At 44.4% G+C, this 12,664-nt stretch overlaps 1 pseudogene; it reads left to right on the top strand.

Annotated features, from left to right (window-relative positions):
* The first annotated feature begins 1,755 nt into the window (after nucleotides 1-1,755).
* LOC120432821 overlaps nucleotides 1,756-12,664 on the top strand; it is a 107,217-nt pseudogene continuing 96,308 nt past the window's right edge.

The raw sequence follows: 12,664 nt of genomic DNA, 5'->3' as shown, positions 1-12,664 counted from the left end.
AGAGGGGACAGCACAGTTCCCTGTGGTGCTCCTGTGCTGCTGACCACAGTGTCAGACGTGATGTCCTTCAGCCTGACGTACTGTGGTCTGTCAGTGAGGTAGTCGGAGATCCAAGCGACCAAGTAGGGGTCCACCTGCATCCTGTTTAGTTTTTCCTGGAGCAGACAGGGCCGGATGGTATTAAAGGCACTGGAAAAGTCAAGAAACAGGATCCTGACCGTGCCTTTTCCCTTGTCCAGGTGTGAGTGGGCTCTATGTAGGAGGTACAGGATGGCATCCTCCACTCCGACATCCGCCTTGTCACGAACTGTAGTGGGTCCTGGGCATGTTGTACCTGTGGTCGGAGGAGGTTGAGGAAGAGCCGCTCTAGAGTCTTCATAAGATGTGACGTCAGTGCCACCGGTCGGAAGTCATTCAGCTCATTGGGCCGGTTCCTTTTGGGGGGTTACACAAACACAAACTCAGGGACACGTTTTACTTTGAAGGTCTGCTGTTTTTTTTCCTGTTTTACTTTGAAGGTCTGTGTCTCGCCATGCCCATTAGGTTCAGCTGCGTGTCATTTCCTGATTACTCTTGCGTGTATGTATAGTGCAGGGGTCGGCAACCCGCGGCTCCGGAGCCGCATGCGGCTCTTTAGTCCTTATACTGCTGCTCCGCGTGGTTTGGGAAAATAAATTAGAAGTATTTCGCTGAAGTGTATTTTATTTATGTTAGTTCTTTTAAACTTGTAGTTCTAAATTGGAAGATTATTGTGATATTGAAATATAAATATAAAATTGTATTCTATTATTTTTTCCTCGCTCAATATAAGCGTCACACTCGCACTTCACACACGGTTGCTGTACGCATACAGCCGGCTGTAGCTTCGCAGCTCACAGCCCGACATACACCACCAACAACAACAGCAGAGAGAGCACAGACTTTAAGGCGGCGAGGCATGATTGCGGGTGCCGCTCAGGTGCGTCCGCCTCCCCTGCAGCGGCGCTGCAGACCACGCCCCCGTCGCACGCATTAACCAGGTAAATTACATATTTAGGCAGAATTTTGCAAATATCTATTTTTCATTTTTCAGCAGCATAGAGCTTTTTTACCAATTATTTCTTAAAAGTCAGGTCAAGGCTCCAAAAGCCCAAAGGAGATATAAGGGAGGCGGCTCACAGTTTTTGTTTGCTACATGGATCATTTTAGTTCAGCTGGGTGTCTTTGCTTTTGTTATGTTTCTTTAAGAGTTCAAAATGTGTTGATTACATAAATAAAATGTAATTTTCTCTGTAGCACTTCATGGATTTCATAAGCAGCACACCTTAGTTGTTCAAACAAAGGTAAAAAACAATATATATAGTGTTATCTTGAAAATAAAAGTATTTGCGGCTCCCAGTGCTTTCTTTTGCGTGGAAACCGGGTCCAAGTGGTTCATCTGTGTTAACTGGTGTTCTCAGCTTCTCTCTGCTCTTTATCCCGTCTGTCTCCGTATATTATGATTTCAGGTTTGGTTTCTAATTTTCCCAGTTTAGTTTATGTCTTGCTCGTTCCTCTCTTCCTGTTTGCCACTTTGCCACTCTGTAAATAAAGCTCACTCGCAACACAGCTTTTGCCAGCATTTGGGTCCTTTTTCACAACACCACACGACTGCTGCCACAGCCGTGACAGTACGAGGTGACCACACAATGAACCCAGCAGCATTCACAACTTCAAAGGAGCTCCTGGAGGAATTAAGTGATTCAGTTGCAAGGTGGATTAGCCTGTGGCTAGAGCATGAGGAGGAGGAGTTTCGTCGTGCCTTGGAGACCCATCTACAGCGAGTACTTTCTGGCCTCCCCTGGTTACTGGGATCGCTTCACCCACTCCAACAGAACTTCTTCCCTAACACACTTCACCTTCACCCCCCAGCCGCTTTCGCTTTCCTGCCCAATTCAGCGGACAAGGCGCGACCCACCTCGGTGGATGTGGAGTTACCTGACGCGCCAGAGCCATCACCGAGGAGGAAGCGCTGCCAGCGTGTCACCGCACAGCCAGACTCGAGAACTCTCAAGCAGCCGGTTGTGGTGAGTGAGTGGGACACTTCGTCTTCCCCAGATTTTGGGACTTTTTCTTCTGGGGTTGTTCGTTGTGTGACAAGGGATATTAGCCGTAGGGTACCTACCTCCATCATAACTGACCTCACCCAAGTTGGCATTTTCAAAACGTTAGTGAAAATAAAAAAACTGTGTTTCTTTTGCTCCTTCCGAGCCAGGACTTGATAACGCTGAGGCAGTTCATTCTGTGTATGTCTCTCCCAAGACAATAAAAATGGTAAATGGCCTGTATTTGTATAGCGCTTTATTTAGTCCCTATAGACCCCAAGGCGCTTTACACTACATTCAGTCATCCACCCATTCACACACTGGTGATGGCAAGCTACATTGTAGTCACAGCTGCCCTGGGGCACACTGACAGAGGCGAGGCTGCCGGATACTGGTGCCACCAGGCCCTCTGACCACCACCAGTAGGCAACGGGTGAAGTGTCTTGCCCAAGGACACAACGACTGAGACTGTCGGAGCCGGGGCTCGAATCGGCAACCTTCCAATTACAAGACGAACTGCCAACTCTTGAGCCACGATCGCCCCACTCAGAGGATGTTAAGGACAGTTTTTCATGTGCTCCACTTATGCAGCAACCGGCACTGCAGTCAGCCAACTAGAAAGCGAAAATTTCAGAAGAAATTTTATGTGTGCCTATGCCGCTGCTAATCACTGTAGTTTGCCATTCATACGGCTACAGAGAGCAAAACTCAGAAGAGCAGCCATTCTCCACCATGAACTATGGTAAAACAAACACCGCTCACGCTTCACAGATGACAGCTTACAGTTTTGTGTAAAGATGAAGTTACTTTGTACAGCGCCAATTTGCAGACGCTGTGCACACAGGTTCATGAGCAGAAGTCCCATTGTACCACGGCAGACCCGACAATGTTTGCATGAACACACTTTGAAGCATTACATTATAGACCACTTTTCACACATGCATTCACTTTTTGTTTTTGTTATTTTTAGACAGTGTTCTGAATTATGAACAATGGTCTACAGCCAATCCTGTGTATTATTATACAAACTTTGGTTGTGAGATTCAGATAACTATTTAATAAAAGCTAAATATTTTATATGAGAGTAAGAAAGAAAAGTATATCTTTGTGTCCACCTTTCTCTGTTAATGCCCTAGCTGCCCCTGCACAGTTACCAGCTGTCAGCTACACAAAAAGGAGCTTGGTCTTTGTCTCTCAGAAACAACTCATAACTTCCTTCAACTCATTCATGTCACCTAAAGTGTAAACCTGTTTCTCCATCACCAGTTCAGCTCTGATGATTCAGTAAGGACATCTCCTGATTTCATCTTCATGCTCCAGCAAACATCAGCTGATACCAGAAATTAAAATCAAAAGAATTCTAACAACAGCTGATCAAGCTTAAACGTGCTGCTGTTGTTTAGCGATAAATAAGAGCGAACAGCCGATCATTGATCAGTTTCATGATTGACGCTTTCAACACGCGAGAGAATGACAGGGAGGCTTCAGAACGACAGAATAAATCATAATGTTTTCTCTGAATGTGGGACGATTCCGCTTTTACGGCATGGCAACTCTATGAACTAACCCTAATGAATAAAATAAAGTCCAACGTCAGTAACTTAGTGCGCACACAGCTGTATATAAACTCCCGTGGCAGTACGATTGTAAAAGGTCAACGAAAATAAATTACACCTAAACTCGGTTTATATCTGACCCAAATAGAGTGCAGTTCATAACTTCTTACCTGAAATTCAGTTCACCTCACGCTCCTGCCTTGGTTTCCCTGATCCACGATTGACCTCCGCGTTAGCAAACACGGTCGATCGGCGGTAGCCTCACCGCCTCATATGTCTCCTTCATGCATGTCCTTTCTGTCACACACCGGTGGATAGCTGCCCTCTGTTGTAGCTCCACCACCAAACAACTCAGTTATTTTTTCCACATCGACATCAGCTGATACTAGAAATTAAAAGCAAATGAATTCTAACAACAGCTGATCAAGCTTAAACGTGCTGCTGTTGTTTAGCGCGATAAATAAGAGCGAACAGCCGATCATTGATCAGTTTCATGATTGACGTTTCAACACGCGAGAGAATGACAGGGGAGGCTTCAGAACGACAGAATAAATCATAATGTTTCTCTGAATGTGGGACGATTCCGCTTTATACGGCACGGCAACTCTATGAACTAACCCTAATGAATAAAATAAAGTCCAACGTCAGCAACTTAGTGCGCACACAGCTGTATATAAGCTCCCGTGGCAGTACAATTGTAAAAGATCAACGAAAATAAATTACACCTAAACTCGGTTTATATCTGACCCAAATAGAGAGCGACCGGGTGCTGACACGAGTTTCACCCGCCTCAATATAAGCCAAGCCTGGGTGCTTTTTCACGAAGGGTTGCTAGCGGCGCTGAAGCTAACTATGCTAGCGGCGCTAGCTAGCTAGCCAGCTATCAGCAACACATAAGAGAACTGCTGCTAAATAAACTACACCTAAACTCGGTTTATATCTGACCCAAATAGAGTGCAGGTCATAACTTCTTACCTGAAATTCAGTTCACCTCACGCCCTGCCTTCGCTTTCCCTGATCCACGATTGACCTCAGCGTTAGCAAACACCGGTCGATCGGCGGTCGCGGCATGTCCTTTCTGTCATACACCGTGGATAGCTGCCCACTGTTGTAGCTCCGCATTATAGCACCACCAAACAACTCAGTTATTTTTTCCACATCCAGCTGTAACTCCGATTCTGTGCCAGCATTTGCGAGAGACCGGGAGGTGAAAGGAGAGAGCGAGTCCCTCGCTGTCCATTTGCAGCCAAGTGCGGCAGCTAGCTAGGTAGCCGGACTAGCTGTCAGGCAGGACCGAGGTCGTCAGAGCATTGTCGCTAATATGGGATGTCTTGATAAAACAAGCAGATATTTGAAGTTTACACACCTACATTCTCGCCTGAAAATATCTTAAAAGTTTATTTTGTGACCTAGAAACACTAATAAAAGACATATAAAACGAAGTGGTGGCCGCCATTGTTTAACTCGGCAGAGGTGTGCTATGAATTGTGGGATATTGAGTTTTCCACCAAGCATTACCGTAACTTTTGAATGATTTGCGCAACCTTAAAAATTCCAATGGCTCCTGAAAGCAGCGACGCTGTGCGCACCGCTGAAATTGTCATCATTACGGTAATCCAAATAAGGGTAGACAGGCTGTACCACTCCCGGCATACCACTAGAGAGAGCCAAGACACCACAAATGAAGTCTGTTTATTTGGCGCCAAAAGATGAATTGGCCTAAATTTGCACTAAAATATTAATATTTAAAAAACTATAAAAGTTATAAACACCAAAAGTCATAACCTAATAGTCCAGCTCCAGCCGCACAAAATGATCTAACATATGTAACCCTAATGTCAAAACTGTTTGGCAGAGGAGCGGGAAAATTTTCACTAAAATATTAATATTTAAAAACTATAAAATTCATAAACACCAAAAGTCATAGCACACCATTCCAGATCCGGCCGCACAAAATGAGGTAACTTATATGAAGCTTGTCTCAAAACTGCGGGGCGAGATTCGCTGCAAAATTTCAGGCGGAAACTGGAGAATAATAATAATAACTAGAAAGCGAAAATTTCAGAAGAAATTTTATGTGTGCCTATGCCGCTGCTAATCAGTGTAGTTTGCCATTCATACGGCTACAGAGAGCAAAACTCAGCAGAGCAGCCATTCTCCACCATGAATTATGATAAAACAAACACCGCTCGCGCCTCACAGATAACAGCTTACAGTTTTGGGTAAAGATGAGGTGACTTCAGACAGCCCCGATTTGCAGACGCTGTGCACAGAGGTTCATGAGCAGAAGTCCCATTGTATCACGGCAGACCCCGACAATGTTTGCATGAACATGCTTTGAAGCATTACGTTATGGACCACTTTTCACACATGGTTGGTGTACCCACACAGGCAGCCGTAGCTTTTCAACTCATAGCCCAACACACACCCAAAAACAGCCAAGAGAGCACAGACTTTACACCCGTGGGTCCACCTCCCTGCAGCGGCACTGCAGACCACGCCCGACACACATCAAACACATAAAATAAATATGTATGCACTTTCGCATTCACTTTTTGTTTTTTGTTATTTTTACATAGTGTTCTGAATGATGAACAATGGTCTACAGCCAATCTTGTGTATTATTATACAAACTTTGGTTGTAAGATTCAGATAACTATTTAATAAAAGCTAAATATTTTATACAGGGAGTGCAGAATTATTAGGCAAATGAGTATTTTGTCCACATCATCCTCTTCATGCATGTTGTCTTACTCCAAGCTGTATAGGCTCGAAAGCCTACTATCAATTAAGCATATTAGGTGATGTGCATCTCTGTAATGAGAAGGGGTATGGTCTAATGACATCAACACCCTATATCAGGTGTGCATAATTATTAGGCAACTTCCTTTTCTTTGGCAAAATGGGTCAAAAGAAGGACTTGACAGGCTCAGGAAAGTCAAAAATAGTGAGATATCTTGCAGAGGCATGCAGTAGTCTTAAAATTGCAAAGCTTCTGAAGCGTGATCATCGAACAATCAAGCGCTTTCATTCAAAATAGTCAACAGGGTCGCAAGAAGCGTGTGGAAAAACCAAGGCGCAAAATAACTGCCCATGAACTGAGAAAAGTCAAGCGTGCAGCTGCCAAGATGCCACTTGCCACCAGTTTGGCCATATTTCAGAGCTGCAACATCACTGAGTGCCCAAAAGCACAAGGTGTGCAATACTCAGAGACATGGCCAAGGTAAGAAAGGCTGAAAGACGACCACCACTGAACAAGACACACAAGCTGAAACGTCAAGACTGGGCCAAGAAATATCTCAAGACTGATTTTTCTAAGGTTTTATGGACTGATGAAATGAGAGTGAGTCTTGATGGGCCAGATGGATGGGCCCGTGGCTGGATTGGTAAGGGCAGAGAGCTCCAGTCCCACTCAGACGCCAGCAAGGTGGAGGTGGAGTACTGGTTTGGGCTGGTATCATCAAAGGTGAGCTTGTGGGGCCTTTTCGGGTTGAGGATGGCGTCAAGCTCAACTCCCAGTCCTACTGCAAGTTTCTGGAAGACACCTTCTTCAAGCAGTGGTACAGGAAAAAGTCTGCATCCTTCAAGAAAAACATGATTTTCATGCAGGACAATGCTCCATCACACGCGTCCAAGTACTCCACAGCGTGGCTGGCAAGAAAGGGTTTAAAAGAAGAAAAACTAATGACATGGCCTCCTTGTTCACCTGATCTGAACCCCATTGAGAACCTGTGGTCCATCATCAAATGTGAGATTTACAAGGAGGAAAACAGTACACCTCTCTGAACAGTGTCTGGGAGGCTGTGGTTGCTGCTGCACGCAATGTTGATGGTGAACAGATCAAAACACTGACAGAATCCATGGATGGCAGGCTTTTGAGTGTCCTTGCAAAGAAAGGTGGCTATATTGGTCGCTGATTTGTTTTTGTTTTGTTTTTGAATGTCAGAAATGTATATTTGTGAATGTGGAGATGTTATATTGGTTTCACTGGTAAAATAAATAATTGAAATGGGTATATATTTGTTTTTGTTAAGTTGCCTAATAATTATGCACAGTAATAGTCACCTGCACACACAGATATCCCCCTAAAATAGCTAAAACTAAACACAAACTAAAAACTACTTCCAAAAACATTCAGCTTTGATATTAATGTGTTTTTGGGTTCATTGAGAACATGGTTGTTGTTCAATAATAAAATTATTCCTCAAAATACAACTTGCCTAATAATTCTGCACTCCCTGTATGAGAGTAAGAAAGAAAAGTATATCTTTGTGTCCACCTTTCTCTGTTAATGCCCTACCTGGCCCCCCTGGCAAAGCTTTGCTAGATCCGCCCCTGCACAGTTACCAGCTGTCAGCTAAATAAAAAGGAGCTTGGTGTTTATTTCTCTCAGAAACAGTTCATAACTTCCCTTCAACTCATTCATGTCACCTAAAAAAGGTAAACCTGTTTCTCCATCACCAGTTCAGCTCTGATGATTCAGTAAGGTCATCTCCTCGTTTCGACCAGCCGCTTCTACAGCTGTGGCTCCAGCAAACATCAGCTGATACTAGAAATTAAAATCAAATGAATTCTAACAACAGCTGATCAAGCTTAAACGTGCTGCTGTTGTTTAGCGCGATAAACAAACAAGAGAGAAAAGCCGATCATTGATCAGTTTCATGACTGAAGTTTGAACAGGCGAGAGAATGACAGGGAGGCTGTCATAAACTCCATCGTGCTAGCTACCAAGCAGTACGAAGTTTATTATAACTGATTGTAAAAAGTCAGCACAACAAAAATAAACTACACCTAAACTCGGTTTATATCTGACCCAAATAGAGTGCAGGTCATAACTTCTTACCTGAAATTCAGTTCACCTCACGCTCCGACCGGCAGCCGCCTGCTTCTCCTGCCTTCGGTTTCCCTGATCCGCGATCTACCACCGGTCGATCGGGCGGTCGCCTCGCCGCCTCGTTCCCCGCATGTTCTTTCTGACACACACCGTGGATAGCTGCCCTCGGTTGTAGCTCCGCGTCAGCGACTCACCAAACAACTCAGTTATTTTTTCCACATCGACCAGCATCTGGACAATCCACCGCCTTTCACTGTTTGTACCGTTACTAAAAAAAACCTCATCGGCTCATAAAAACGAAAAATAAGTCCAGCTATGACCCTGAGTCAAAAAGACAGCCAGCTCGGGTTAGCTAGCTACCTGTCTAGCTCTTTGCAGGCACCGAAAACATCAGAGCTAATATGGGATGTCTTGGTAACACGAGCAGATATTTGAAGTTTACATCTGGCCAATCCACCACCTTTCACTGTTTATACCGTTACTAAAATGAATAAATAAATAAATCATCGGTCCATATAAACGAAAAATAAGTCCAGCTAAAACACATACTGTCGGCGAAGCGACGGGTGCTGACACGAGTTTCACCCGCCTCAATATAAGCCAAGCCTGGGTGCTTTTTCACGAAGGGTCGCTAGCGGTGCTAGCTAACTATGCTAGCGGCACTAGCTAGCTAGCCGGCTATCAGCAACACATAAGAGAACTGCTGCTAAATAAACTACACCTAAACTCGGTTTATATCTGACCCAAATAGAGTGCAGGTCATAACTTCTTACTGAAATTCAGTTCACCTCACGCCCTGCCTTCGCTTTCCTGATCCACGATTGACCTCCGCGCAAACACCGGTCGATCGGGCGGTCGCGGCATGTCCTTTCTGTCATACACCGTGGATAGCTGCCCACTGTTGTAGCTCCGCCAGTTATAGCACCACCAAACAACTCAGTTATTTTTACACATCCAGCTGTAACTCCGATTCTGTGCGAGCATTTGCGAGACCGGGAGGTGAAACGACAGAGAGAGTCCCTCGCTATCCATTTGCAGCCAAGTGCGGCAGCTAGCTAGGTAGCCGGTTAGCTGTCAGGCAGGACCGACTTCGTCAGAGCACTGTCGCTAAATATGGGATGTCTTGATAAAACAAGCAGATATTTGAAGTTTACACACCTACATTCTCGCCTGAAAATATCTTAAAAGTTTATTTTGTGACCTAGAAACACGAATAAAAGACATATAAAACGGTGGTGGCCGCCATTGTTCACTCTGTAGAGGCGTGCTATGAATTGTGGGATATGGAGTTTTCAACACAAGGATAAATCTTTTCGGCTGTACTACTCCCGGTATACCACTAGAGAGAGCCAAGACACCACAAATGAAGTCTGTTTATTTGGCGCCAAAAGATGAATTGGCCTAAATTTGTACTAAAATATTAATATTTAAAAACTATAAAAGTCATAAACACCAAAAGTCACAACATAATAGTCCAGCTCCAGCCGCACAAAATGATCTAACATATGTAATCCTAATGTCAAAACTGTTTGGCAGAGGAGCGCTGGAAAATTTTCACTAAAATATTAATATTTTAAAAACTATAAAATTCATAAACACCAAAAGTCATAGCACACCATTCCAGATCCGGCCGCACAAAATGAGGTAACATATATGAAGCTTGTCTCAAAACTGCGGGCGTGATACGTGCCGAAATTTAGGCGGAAGATGGAGAATAATAATAACTAGAAAGCGAAAATTTCAGAAGAAATTTTATGTGTGCCTATGCCGCTGCTATTCAGTGTAGTTTGCCATTCATACAGCTACAGAGAGCAAAACTCAGAAGAGCACCCATTCTCCACCATGAACTATGGTAAAACAAACACCGCCACGCTTCACAGATAACAGCTTACAGTTTTGTGTAAAGATGAAGTTACTTCAGACAGCGCCGATTTGCAGACGCTGTGCACACAGGTTCATGAGCAGAAGTCCCATTGTACCACGGCAGATCCGACAATGTTTGCATGAACACGCTTTGAAGCATTACGTTATGGACCACTTTTCACACATGGTTGGTTTACCCAAACAGCCGGCTGTAGCTTTTCAACTCACAGCCCGACACACACCCAAAACAGCCGAGAGAGCACAGACTACGCCCGAGAGGCGTGATTGCAGGTGCCGCTCAGGTGGGTCCACCTCCCCTGCAGCGGCACTGCAGACCACGCCCGCCACACACATCAAACACGTAAAATAAATATTTATGCACTTTTGCATTCACTTTTTGTTTTTGTTATTTTTACACAGTGTTCTGAATGATGAACAATGGTCTACAGCTAATCTTGTGTATTATTATACAAACTTTGGTTGTAAGATTCAGATAACTATTTAATAAAAGCTAAATATTTTATATGAGAGTAAGAAAGGAAAGTATATCTTTGTGTCCACCTTTCTCTGTTAATGCCCTACCTGGCCCCCTGGCAAAAGCTTTGCTAGATCCGCCCCTGCACAGTTACCAGCTGTCAGCTACACAAAAAAGGAGCTTGGTGTATATTTGTCTGTCAGAAACAGTTCATAACTTCCTTCAACTCATTCATGTCACCTAAGGGTAAACCTGTTTCTCCATCACCAGTTCAGCTCTGATGATTCAGTAAGGACATCTCCTGATTTCATCTTCATGCTCCAGCAAACATCAGCTGATACTAGAAATTAAAATCAAAAGAATTCTAACAACAGCTGATCAAGCTTAAACGTGCTGCTGTTGTTTAGCGCCATAAACAAACAAGAGAGAAAAGCCGATCATTGATCAGTTTCATGACTGAAGTTTCAACAGGCGAGAGAATGACAGGGAGGCTGTCATAAAGTTCAACATCGGTAACATCGGTAACTTAGCGCGACACAGCTGTATACAAACTCCGTAGTGCTAGCTAGCACGCAGTACGAGTTATTGTAAGTGATTGAAAAAGTCAGCACAATGAAAATAAACTACACCTAAACTCGGTTTATATCTGACCCAAATAGAGTGCAGGTCATAACTTACCTGAAATTCAGTTCACCTCACGCCCTGCCTTCGCTTTCCCTGATCCACGATTGACCTCCGCTAGCAAACACCGGTTGATCGGCGGTAGCCTCACCGCCTTGTATGTCTCGTTCATGCATGTCCTTTCTGTCACACACCGGTGGATAGCTGCCCTCTGTTGTAGCTCCACCACCAAACAACTCAGTTATTTTTTCCACATCGACCAGCATCATCGGCCCATATAAACGAAAAATAAGTCCAGCTAAGACACAGACCCTTGCGAGCGATCGGGCGATTAAACAAATTTTAGCCACCTCACTATCAGCCAAGCCTGGGTGGTTTTTCACGAAGGTCGCTAGTCGCTTTAGCTAGCTAAACTAGCGGCACTAGCTAGCTAGCCAGCCGGCTATCAGCAACACGTAAGAGAACTGTTGCTAAATAAACTACACCTAAACTCGGTTTATATCTGACCCAAATAGAGTGCAGGTCATAACTTCTTACCTGAAATTCAGTTCACCTCACGCCCTGCCTTCGCTTTCCCTGATCCACGATTGACCTCCGCGTTAGCAAACACCGGACGATCGGCGGTAGCCTCACCGCCTTGTATGTCTCGTTCATGGCATGTCCTTTCTGTCACACACCGGTGGATAGCTGCCCTCTGTTGTAGCTCCACCACCAAACAACTCAGTTATTTTTTTCCACATCGACCAGCATCATCGGCCCATATAAACGAAAAATAAGTCCAGCTAAGACACAGACCCTTGCCGAGCGATCGGGCGATTAAACAAATTTTAGCCACCTCACTATCAGCCAAGCCTGGGTGGTTTTTCACGAAGGGTCGCTAGCCGCGCTAGCTAGCTAAGCTAGCGGCGCTAGCTAGCTAGCCGGCTATCAGCAACACTTAAGAGAATTGTCGCTAATATGGGATGTCTTGATAAAACGAGCAGATATTTGAAGTTTACACACCTACATTCTCGCCTGAAAATATCTTAAAAGTGTATTTTGTGACCTAGAAACACGAATAAAAGACATATAAAACGAAGTGGTGTCCGCCATTGTTTGACTCGGTAGAGGCATGCTATGAATTGTGGGATATGTAGTTTTCACCAAGCCTGGCACCCTTTAGGCCGTACTACTCCTGGTATACCACTAGAGAGAGCCAACACACCACAAATGAAGTCTGTTTCTATGGTGCCAAAAGCAGAATCTTTCTCAG

Source organism: Oreochromis aureus, linkage group 14 (genome assembly GCF_013358895.1).
Source record: "Oreochromis aureus strain Israel breed Guangdong linkage group 14, ZZ_aureus, whole genome shotgun sequence".
NCBI lineage: Eukaryota > Metazoa > Chordata > Actinopteri > Cichliformes > Cichlidae > Oreochromis > Oreochromis aureus.
The sequence above is the reverse complement of the archived record's forward strand: the minus strand, read 5'-3'. Positions and strand labels throughout refer to the sequence as shown.